This window comes from Neolamprologus multifasciatus, chromosome 15, assembly GCF_963576455.1.
Source record: "Neolamprologus multifasciatus chromosome 15, fNeoMul1.2, whole genome shotgun sequence".
In the NCBI taxonomy this organism is placed as follows: Eukaryota; Metazoa; Chordata; class Actinopteri; order Cichliformes; family Cichlidae; genus Neolamprologus; species Neolamprologus multifasciatus.
In genome coordinates, this window is record NC_140453.1 from 9,801,070 (window position 1) to 9,813,192 (window position 12,123).

General features: G+C 41.2%; 1 protein-coding gene across 1 annotated transcript in view; it reads left to right on the forward strand.

The window, feature by feature from the left end:
- The first annotated feature begins 374 nt into the window (after positions 1 to 374).
- The window catches only part of LOC146501569 (steroid hormone receptor ERR2-like), a 75,641-nt gene continuing 63,892 nt past the window's right edge, over positions 375 to 12,123 (forward strand). Inside the window, exons 1-2 of the mRNA XM_085133153.1 lie at positions 375 to 1,342; positions 4,413 to 4,556. The gene's annotated coding sequence lies outside the window, so the exon portion shown is untranslated. The remainder of the gene's footprint in view (positions 1,343 to 4,412; positions 4,557 to 12,123) is intronic.

A 12,123-nucleotide genomic window follows, 5' to 3' on the forward strand; every position in this document is an offset into this window, starting at 1 on the left:
CACAATTTGTTCCCCCTGTGTAAATCACGGACAAACAGTATCCCACATTGCTGAGTTTTCGATCACAAACACTTCTTATTATGACGCATTACTCCTGAAACTTTGGAGGATTTAGCTCTTTATATAGTAAAGTTACAGGAGAATAAAAATAGTTATCAGCCAAAATGTTAATGGTTTATTAAAATAATCCCACCTGACACCCGTGAGCAATAAATATATAATTTTCTGTTGTAACCCTCAAACTGAATGGTAATGTAACGATACTAATTTTTCACAAAATGAAAACATCAGTACTTATTGCGTGCTCCCAGCACAGGGGAAACAAATTCTGTCGGGGATACCTACTTTGGCACAACACCGGGCTGCGAGAGTTGAGGCTTGGGTGTGAAATTCATGGTTTTCAGGGTTTTTATCGTTAACTCGGTTTCCGTGGGTCTTTTCCCCTGTTGTAGTTGTGTGAAATATTTACACGTTACCATGAGCTTTCTCTGAGGAGTGAATGGGCTTTCCGTTAGCAAAGGGTAAGGCTTTCAGTCATTCAAAAGAGGCTCAGAGTAGAGCTGTTACCGCTCCACATCAAAAGGAGCCAGCCCACCTACTGGGTAAGGTGTTCCAATCCTACAGGGAGAAGGCCCCAAGGTCGATCCAGGACACGCTGCAGACATTATAGCTATTGGCTGACCTGTGAACGTCTCTATTTTTTCCAGGATAAACTAGAGGAGGTGGCTGGTGAGAAGGAGGTCTTGGCTTCCTTGCTTAGACTACTGCCTTCGCGACCAGCAACTTCAGATAAGTGGAAGAAAATGACTGGATAATTTACTGTTCTGTTATTTTAGATTTGAACTTATACTGGCTATCAAATGCTTCAAGGAAATATAGTTTCTACATACCTCATTCAACAAGTTTCACACAGAAGAAACAGAACAGAGGAGGTTTAATCACTGATTGACCCTACTGCCACAGTGTTACAATAAGCGAATCTGTACAACCAGATCTTAGACCTCAGGTTAACAGAGAATACAACTCACAGAAGTAAAAAAACATCATTAATTCAGTGGCATTTATATTTAAGGTTGATTTTAAAAAGTGCTCAAAGTGAAATAAATGCTGCCTTTATTTCTCTTATTATACAGTTAAACTGGACTTTTTACCTTAGAGCAACCAACTTCTAAAAGTTTAGTTAAACTGTCTAAAAATGGGATTTTTCCTTTGCTTTCTTTTGCTCATGTGTGTCTGTAGGTGCGTGTGTGGTCTGGTCAAGACACTTGAGTTTTCCTTCAATCCAAATGGGCCTTTTGGGGCTACCACAAACGCAAGCATGACCAGTCCACTTTCTGGAAAGGTGATGAATAACGTGTGCACATTCCTGTAATTGCAGAACATTTGATCAATATGATAAACTTGTTGCAACTGAGTCATTAAAACAACAATTATTTAAACTTAAATTTGTTTAAAAAATATTTGTCACAATGCTGGTGAGTCTGCTTTTACCTCTTACTAAATAAAACCACCTTAAGGTGCACAGAAAATCTGTGGGAAAAACCATGGCTGTTACTCATATAACGGGGATCTAAATCTGCTTACACAGTGTGTGTGTGTGTGTGTGTGTGTGTGTGTGTGTGTGTGTGTGTGTGTGTGTGTGTGTGTGGTTTTGAGTGTTTTGGTAGGTGTTTATGTCTCTCTGTGGACAGACTTTGTCACCACAATAGCGTCATGAATGTAAAGTTGTAATGAAACTTGTTGTTGCATGTTATATTTGAATTATTCCAATTCAGTTTTATTTATTTAGCACCAAATCACAATAACAGTTGCCTTAAGGCACTTTATTACTTACTTTATTGTAAGGTAAAGACCCTACAATAGTACAAAGAAAACAGAGGAAACCCTAACAATCATATGACTTAGACCCTAAGAGCAAGCGCCTTAGCAACAGTGGGAAGGAAAAACTCCCTTTTAACAGGAAGAAACCTTCAGCAGAACCAGGCTCAGGGAGGGTCTGTAGCGACCAGTTGAGGGTGAGTATATATATATATATATATATATATATATATATATATATATATATATATATACATATATATATATATATATATAAAGAAGATATGTAACGACACCTGTAACTTTTGTTGCCCCCCCCCTTCCCACACACACACACATGTGCATCTCATGGCCAGTGTGTTTGAGCTTGTAGCACTGGTCTGGTGTGAGACTTGTCCCGTTTTTGACTGGTAACATATGAGTTGCTGTGCTACGTAAAGCTCAGCCTGAAGCCTAATCTGCCCGGAGACAAACAGATTCAAACTCTGCTCCGTGGCGGATAATTTTATTGTCCTCGCATTGTCTTCATTCTTTGTGCCAACGCTGTATGCCAGTCGATATCAAACTGTCTGCCAGTCTGGCTCAGTATGAGACGCGAGTCTCACTCCGCAACTTGTGCCTCTCCTCCCCAATCCCTCCTTCACCCCGGAATGCAATAAATGTCCGGCCATCATTTATTTTAATTCACTCCCCTCTTGCACAGATGAAATGGATTCGTAACCTTGTAGGACAAGGACGTGCATGCCGTCTGCCGTCAGTTGCTGAGTTATTCTCTATTCTTCTAGCATAGAAAAAGAGAGAGAGAGAGGGAGAATGAGAGAGCTCGAGAAAGAGGCCCAATGATGAAGAGAAATAGTCTGGCATGCAAATTGCCGGCTGCCATGTCCAATGAGGAGGCCTGGCGGAGACTGTCACCGTAGAAACTCTGGACAGGGTTAACGAGGGAGAGACAGACAGGAAGACAGGAAGAGTCTGAAAAAACTCAGAGTGTGATTTATTTGCCAAATCAAGGCACGATGAGTGGATTATGGGTAGACTAATGAGAAAGAGTGTTTAGGGGATAGCTAATTGAACGTGACCAAGAAGGGGAATGCTAAGAGCAGGCAGAGATGGAGACTAGGGTGCCGTATGTCATTCATGCTGGCAGTAGCTTAGCTCGCAGCATGGAAGTGTAAGAGTGAAGCGAAAGGTGGGAAAAAAGAAGACCATAGAGCTGTAATACTATAATAATATTCACCTGTCTGCTCAGTTTTTTTTCTAATTTATATATAACACATTTAGTGTATCGAATATTAAAATAAGTAAATAATAATTAAATAAATAAACCTGCATTCACAATTTGTAAAGGCCACAGTAAATATTAAACTTACTACTGTAAATGACTGTTTCCATGTTTAGCTCTCGTCCTGCACGATCTCTTTAGTTCTGTATGAACAGATGAACTTTAACGTTATGCCTCACTTGTTAAAAAAAGCTGCTTCTCATGTTTAATATTTGACTTTGAGCATTTTAAAATACTGAGGACCGTTAGCTTACGTCTGATATTCTCATGTTCGGATTACTCACACGCCTTTATGAAGATCACGTTTCAGTGTTTTGCTCTGAATGTGAGATTAGAACAACAACATCATTTGGTAATGAAATGGAGACTTTGCTCTCCTTGAACTGGATCATAACTAGACACTCTGCAATGCTGTAACGCCCACTAGAGGGTAGTATTTAACTACAGGCAGTATTTAATATCTATTTCTGAATTCTAAACTATGTGCACTGTCTACTGCATGCGTGTCTGTTTTTGGAGTTTGGTAAAGTTCTTTACCTTTTTCTCCCACAATCATTGACACACTTAAAAGCTTATTATTCTCACAAAGCACTGAATATTTCTTCTTTTGTTAAAAATTCTTAATCATGTATTTATGAAACCTCTGTCTGCTTGTATCACTAAATATTGATATTTTTAATATCCATCTTACGTGAACTTAAATGGAAACAAATATGACCTGGTTGCTACTTTAAAGCAGATCACTGCTGTTTCAAAATCACTTGGAAGCCATGTGGAACTACTTAATCAGGAGCAAGCATCCCAATATTTTTAAAAGGCGTGATATGACTCCCAACTGTCACTACCTGCTGCTGTAAATTTTTAATTTTAAGATTTCTGCTCATGCTGTGTTTACACGCTTTGTACTATTCCGGTTTCTTCCTCTATTACGATCTTGTAGAACATAAAAGAGACTTTTTAAGTTAATAAACATAATTTTTTGTCTTCTTTTGTTGAAATCTTACTAGAGGCTTTTAAATTTGACCCCACATTTAGCTTCCACGTATACAAATTATTAGCCCAGCCTCTCAGCAATTTAAACCATCAGTTTCCTTCCCTTTCGCTGAATGCAGAGCCTCATAGTGATGACATATCCTTTGTGTGTCCACTGAAGTCCTTGGAAATGTTTGTGTTGCATCCATCTGATCGTGGCTGCATCCCTCTCATTTCATGAGTGCAGCCGAACACACATTCGAAATGGGTTTGGACACAAATTGGATTAATGTTTGCAAGACATCTCCTAAAGTGTTTCCACCTGTAATGTTGTTTGCAGATGCACTAAATGAGATGTCTCAGCGGGAGCGAGCGTCTCTGTATGCAGAGCTAACAGAGGGAGGCCTGCACCGGGCTGCACTGTGACCCTCCTGATGCAGCGTCTGCATCCTGGCTCCAGTTTCAACAGGATGTAGCGTTCAAGGTAAGGGACAACATGGGAAATGTGATTACATAGTTGCCTAATGTAAGGGAATCACATTTGGTTTGTGTGCGACGTTTGATTGTGCCTTTCTCCGCTGGTAAACTTTAAAAAGAAAAAAAAAAACACAATGCAGATGTGAACAAGGGGGAGCAGTCGCTGTTACTGCCCAATCTAAGGAAGTGTGTTCGCTTGAAACCAACCAAGCGTATCTCACTGCAAGAGACGCAGAGGAAGAACTATTCGAAATAAATCTTCTGTACATTTAAATTTAGCCATAATACTAAAAATAAAATGAAAACTGGCCTTAGAGAGTGTAGACTGTGGGCGCGTTGCAGGATTATGATGTAAGACGTCTATTGAAGGAAAAGACTTTCCTAAACAAGATGAATGAGCAGTATCGAGCTCTAGCATGACAAACGAGGGCTGAAGTGTCGCAAGTGTTTTATGACGCTCCCTCGGGGTCCTTATCTCTCATAACCTCTGACCTCTCGACCTTTTAAACCACAAGGGTGATTACAAGTGGTCAGCCAGTGGAGTAAGTGCTATACTGTTACCATTCTCTTGCACTCAAACCTCACCCTGCTGTCCAACTGCTACTGCTTTATGCAGTGGTTATGCATTTATTTCAGACTGGAAAATGTAAAACATGAAGACAAACTCTGGTCTTTGATGTGCAGTAACAGTAACTGGCCCTAAAGATACAGTTCATCACCTCAAATCTTCCAAAATAACAAGACTAGGTTGCTGGAGTCAGTGGATTTGAGGTGTTTATGTGTTTGCAGGCGAGGTAGCACACGTAGCAAACTCCCAGCTGCCGTCTTAAGCGGTCAGCAGAGTGACGAGCAGAGGTCTCGCTCACCGCTCATCCACCACGTCTGTCATGTGGCAGACTGTGATACCCGTTCCCCATGAGACGCGTAACAGTGTAGCACCGGCATCCCTCACCGGCTCTGACAGCAACAGCAGCACTGACCGCTAAAACCATGGCACACGAAGCATTTTATTAAATGCCATCAAGGTGAAAGAGCAGTCGACTAAAGCAGGGCAGCCTTTGGGTTAAGCTTCAGAATAAATACCAGCTGTAACAACGCAGCTACACGTGACCTCATTGACACAATATTTGATTAGGCGCTTGTTTTCTAACGGGATGAATTTTCGGCGAGCACGGGTTATTGATGTCTGGGTGTTTTTCAGTGGATGCAAGGGTAACCGGCTGCTGGAGACGTACTGTATATCATTTTGTGTAACATTGCAGCCCGAGATTAGTGAGGGGTCCCTGGGGTCTCACTCGTCACTCCATTTCCTAAATTGACAGCTGGAGAAACTCTATTCCACCGGACGTGATAAACGACACTGGGCGTCGGAGGAGAGCGTCGCAGAAGAGAGAAAGGATTGATAAATGAGGGAGGTTGGAAAGAATCAGGGCAGATGAAAGTTGTTGGGCAGTGAGAAATGACTGACAGCTCATTATGAAAATCCAAGGAGGGAACCTAACTTGTTCAGCCACTCCTTTTTACTGTGTTTTCTTGTCTTTTTCCCCGTTTGAAATGCACAAAACGCAGACACAAATGTGCACTAATATGAGTGCTTTTAGTTATCTGGAAATGTTCTTTTTTTGGCGTCTGAGAAGGAGGAAAAACAGAAATTCTAGTCAAATTTAAGCAAAACCTGAAAGTCTTGTTTAATAAAACACAAATAGTTTAGCGTTGTTTTTTTACACTCATCGGTGGCAAGCAACCAGATTTCAGGACTGGTTGCTGTTTTTGGTTAATTGGTCCACTTTTATCAACCTCACCTCACCCAGCTTTTGAAGGTTTCCACCTTCTGTATGTTCAATACTTTCCATGTCTGTTTTTAATCACACGAGCAGGTGTTTGAGCTGGACAGAGGTTATTGTTTTGGCAGGAACATTCTTTTCTTTTCTTTTTTTTTTGCATTGTTCATTGCTGTATAACCCCCTTGTCATTTACATTTAAATCATATAAAAAGCTATAAGTCACCCATGAGGACACTAGAAAGCTCAAAGAAACCCCCGAGAGTGCCAGTTGGCAGTGCTTTATTGGGTATTTTCCCTCAGTACTCTTACTAGCTTCTTGCAACCTCACTCAATTTAGTTGTTTTAGCCCCCTATGGCCGTGTTGCTGATTTTGAATAAGTGCTCAGGGCAAGAGGGGTCAGCTGCAATTTCAGCTGTAGCTAAACTGGTCTTTTCTAATGTGAGATCTGAGGTGACTTTGACTTTTGATTAATGACAGTTCTCCAAAGGACATCTCACCAGCAAAAACTTTCCACAGCATGAAAATCACTTCCAGTAAAAAAGAAGAAGAAGAAAACATCTATATCTTTATGCATACACAATCCAGCAGCGACTGACTGCATTCAATGTGAAATAGTACCCAGGTGCCGTTACAGGAGGCAAACAGTGAAAGTGTTTGTTATTAAAATATTTGTACTTTTTGGGCCCCAAAGGCCCACTATGCTTTTTCTCACTTATGCATATTTCCATTATAGTGACATCAAGCAAACAGAGAAACGCTGCTGCCGCCTCTCTCCTGTTCTCTCTCGAGTGCTTCTCTCACAGGCTGTGAAAACAGCAGCCCCAGGGAATATTCGTATCCCATGAGCCCTTGGGGCAGAAGGCCCGAGGACACGCTGTGGGGATGTATTGAGGGGTGTTGTGGGAAAAAAAGGAGAGCTGAATATCTCAATATGATGACTATAGATAAATGTAAAGCAGATAGTTGTTGAATAGAATTGGCCCATTTGGGATTTTAGCAAAGAGATTAAGAGATAATGGGGGAAAAAGGTACTGCAGTATAAATAGTTAGACCACAAGCAGATGTGCAAGAAGAGCTATAATATTGGAGCTTTTGAAAAGGCAATTTATAGTCAGTTGGCTTTTTTAGAAAATGGCATTTTAACACACGATCCACAGACTGAGAAAAATAAATGGTGCTTCTAAGCCTTCTGATCTCAGCAGCTGGCAAAGTTATAGTATGCCTATTATTGTCCCTGAATGTGTGAATGAACGGTGTTTCTGAGAAAGAAACCAGGCTGCTTATGAGAAAACATTACTGGTAACTTTATTAGGTATACCTGCTCATGGACTTGTTAACACAAATATCTAATCGGCCAACTACATGCCAGCATCAGACAGGACAACCTGCTGATGTTCAGACAAAGCATCAAAATTGGTAGGAAGGGTGATTTAAGTGACTTTGAATGTGGGAGGTTTGTTGTTGCCAGAGGTGCTGGTGATAGTATTTCATGATGACATTTTCACACACTACCATCTCTAGGGTTTACACAGAATGGTCCAGTAAAGAAATATCCAGTGAGTTGCAGTTCTTTGGGTGAAAGTGTCTCAGAGGTCAGAGGAGAATGACAACAACCAAAGTATGCAGAAGAGCATCTCTGAATGCACAACATATTGAAGCACGTGGGCTACAGCAGCTGAAGACCACACTAGGTTCTAAACCCATCAACTAAGAACAGGAAACTGAGGCTACAGTTCACACAGGCTCAACAAATTTAGACAATAGAATATTGAAAATAAGTTGGTCTGCTGCAGCATTCATCTCTTAGGGTTCAAATTTGGTGTAACATCTTGAAAGCATGGATTCATCCTGCCGTGTATCAACAGTTAAGGCTGCTGGTGGTGTTGGTATGTTTGTGTTGCAGATTTTTTTTTGCATACTTTGGGCCTGTTATTAACAGTAGAAGATTCTTTAAATGCGACAGGCATAGACAGTATAAAGCATGGTCATAGTTTCTGGGCTGCAAAAATTAAACTAATGTTGAAGCGCTGTAAACCTGCATTTGATCTGAAAGCCACCAGATGGCGATAGTCATGGTTGAAAGAAGACTTAAAGTCTATGGGGAAAAGGCTTTCTGTCCTGCTGCCTTGACCTTTTGTAAATACTTTCCTGCTGAGTATATGGGCTCAGTCACTAATTTCGGATCATACCAAAGTCTAATTTTAAATCGTTAAATTTAATATGCTTGAAATTTTAAGCACTGTTGCCGCACAGCAAGAAGGTCCTGAGTTCAATTCCACCATCAGGCCGGGGTCTTTCTGTGTGGAGTTTGCATGTTCTCCCCGTGTTTGCGTGGGTTCCCTCCGGGTACTCCGGCTTCCTCCCACCATCCAAAGACATGCAGCTTGTGGGGATAGGTTAATTGGATAATCCAAATTATCACTAGGTGTGAATGTGCGAATGAATGTGAGTGCGAATGGTTGTCTGTCCCTGTGTGTTGGCCCTGCGACAGACTGGCGACCTGTCCAGGGTGTACCCCGCCTCTCGCCCTATGACAGCTGGGATAGGCTCCAGCGCCCCCCGCGACCCTGAAAAGGATAAGCGGAAGCAAATGGATGGATGAAATTTTAAAAGATGAAAGTTTATCTGTGGTATGCTCATTGGCTAATAACTTGTAATTGATTGGTTGGTAGCCATTGAGGATGTAGTTTCACAGTTAGACCTGCTCCTCTTTGTCACATCTGGTTTTCTTTAAACCAAGATGGTGACAGTGGAAATACTCACCCCCCAACCGGTCGCAGCAGATGGTCGTTCCTCCCTGAGCCTGGCTCTGCTGCAGGTTTCTTCCTGTTGAAAGGGAGTTTTTCCTTCCCACTGTCACCAAACAGTCAACAAAGCGCTTGGTCATAAGGGGTCATAGTATTGTTGGGGATTTCTCTGAGAAATGTTTGCAGCGCCTTTTTAATTAAAAGGGGGTCAAGCCTGGCACCAGGATGGTGTACCTAACAAAGTATCCAGTGCATGTATGCTGTGTGTAAAGCAGGGATTCCTCATCAATTACTTTTAGAGTGATTTGTTGAGTCAATGTTATGATCCCATAAATATGCACAAGGTCAAATGATGTGGAAAGGTCATGAAAAATGAAGCAATGGGTGGACTGGAGTCCATTAGCATTAAATATTTGTGGAACAGGTTCACCCATCACCACAAATACTTCTGCTCAGGGTTTGTGAACCAGACCAAGAGCTTTACCAGAAGCAGGACTCTTGGACTGTGGGACAAATTCTCTGTGTCTGTACTCTCCTGTATGATCTTATTATCTGTCAGCCAATTTAACAGAGAGGCCTTTGGGGAGTGACAACGGGGATGTAGGGGGAAGAGGAGGGGACGCCCTCATACACACACATCCACGCACGAACACACACACACACACACACACCTCTGCTCTAATTCACACTGACCTCTGTGGCCTCTCCTCTATGCCTGTTTTTGTATTTGATAGAAAAATCGATAGGCTTACTGGCAGAGAACAACCTCCATGAAGAATTAAAGAAGAAAAGTGTTGGTAGTGGTGAGTCGTTTCTCTGCAATATTTTTCTGAAATATATGGTTGATTCCAGAAGAGCACTGTGTATTTTCTTAGGTTAAGACAGAATGGCTTCATAATGGCTGCGATCTTAATTCAAAGCTATGAATTGTCATCAAACCATGTTAACTCCATGCAAATATATTCATCCCTGTTTTCTGCACTTTTCTCAGAGTGATGCTGAAAAACAGGCTTCTAAGCTGGACTATTACAATTCACTATTATAAAATTGTGCTCCCTGAAAAAAAATCTTCATTTGATCCAAAACACTGCAGTGAGAGTACTGACAGGGACTAGACAGAGAGATCATATTTCAACTATTTTGGCTTCTCTTCAATGGCTTCCTGTTAAATCTATAAGTGAATTTAAAATTCTTGCCCTCACATACAAAGTATTTAATAATCAGGATGAGCATAATATCTTAGAGACCTTGAGTTTCTGAAAGTAGAATGGGAGGCAGAGCCTTTGGCTGTCAGGGCTCCCAACCTCCCAGTTTTGATTCAAGAGACAGACACCCTTTCTACTTTAAAGGTTAGGTTTAAAAATGACGGTTTTGATAAAGCTTATACTGAGAGCTGGATCAGGTGACCCTCAGCCATCGCTTAGTTATGCTGCTTTAGGCTCAGGCTGCACAGGGAAGTCCCAGGACACACTGAACACTTCTTCTCACTTCCATCTTTACACCCCACATGTGTTTAGATTCCACTACTGCATGTGATTGCATTAGGTCTTCTCTTCTCCATAATTTATCTTTGTCCTGTATACTCGCCTTTTTTTCTCTTCTGTTCTCCCTTCACCCCCAGCTGGTCACAGTAGATGGCTGCCCCTCTCTGAGCCTGGCTCTGTTGGAGGTTTTCTTCCTGTTAAAAGGGAGTTTTCCCCTCCCAGTTTTGCCAAGTGTTTAAACGGGGTCCTGTGTTTGCTGGGGTTTTTCTCTCTAATATTTCAGGGTCTTTGCTTTAAAATCAAAGCCACCTGTTGTTGTAAATGCTCATATATAAATAAAATATATTTGTATTGAACTGATTTTAGTAATAGTCTCATGAAAAACAAAAAATTGGATAGCTCTTCTTGGATGGGAAAGTCAATTCCTTTTTAACCTCAGATTCATATTTGATCAAGAAGTGGACTTTGTTGTGCTGTAGTTGAGTCACAAATGCGTCAACTAGGAAGGCTACCAGATATTGAAATCTTATTTTTTGAACTAATGCCAGATTTTACTTGGTTGCCAGTTTCAGTGCTAAAAAAAACAAACAAAAAAAAGACTCGCCTTTCATAGAAGACATCCAACTGGGTATTGGTAAAAAATTTTGAGGTCAGTCAGTGGTCTGAATCTTACATGCACTAAACTATTTGAAAAATTAACCACTTTTATGGCTGCATGGACCAGTAATGAGTTTCAGAGCTATAAATCCCAGAACAGTTACAACCTATTAGTAAACATTTGCTTGTTTACTCATTCAGCCATCATTAAGAAATATGTTAATTCAAATTTCTTTCTATTTATTTGATATTTTTTGGTCTCTACCAAATTCAGAAGTAAAGGTGAGGCTATTTTGCCTTCAGATGTTCACTGATTTTATGGTACTTCTGTTTCCAGAAATTTCAACATGAAAGCGATGAAAGCGATTGTGGCGGGAGTTGGGAGTTCGCCTTGTAATCGGAAGGTTGCTGGTTCGAGCCCCAGCTTGGACAGTCTCGGTCTTCACCCGTTGCCTACTGGTGGTGGTCAGAGGGCCCGGTGGCGCCAGTGTCTGGCAACCTCGCCTCTGTCAGTGCGCCCCAGGGTGGCTGTGGCTACAATGTAGCTTGCCATCACCAGTGTGTGAATGTGTGTGTGACTGGGTGGATGACTGGATGTGTAAAGCGCTTTGGGGTCCTTAGGGACTAGAAAAGCGCTATACAAATAAAGGCCATTTACCAAAATAGCCAAGAAATTAAATATGTAGATGGAACAGGTAAACAAGGGGCTGAAAGGGAGTTACAAAGGGAGCGGCTGAGTTGGGTGTACATTTGCACAGTTTTTTTCCAGTTCTTTGTTATAAAAAAAACTGATCAACGTTGCTATAAAGAGCAGTATTTTTGTGACTGCTGACCCCTGCTGATGCTCTTTATAGGTTTCAGCTTAGTATTAAAGTTTTATGTAAGCATTAGTTGTTGTTTTTTTGTTTAGTTTTCATTCATTCTGTTTTTTGTGTTCTTGTTCTTTTTGTGCAGTTTACTT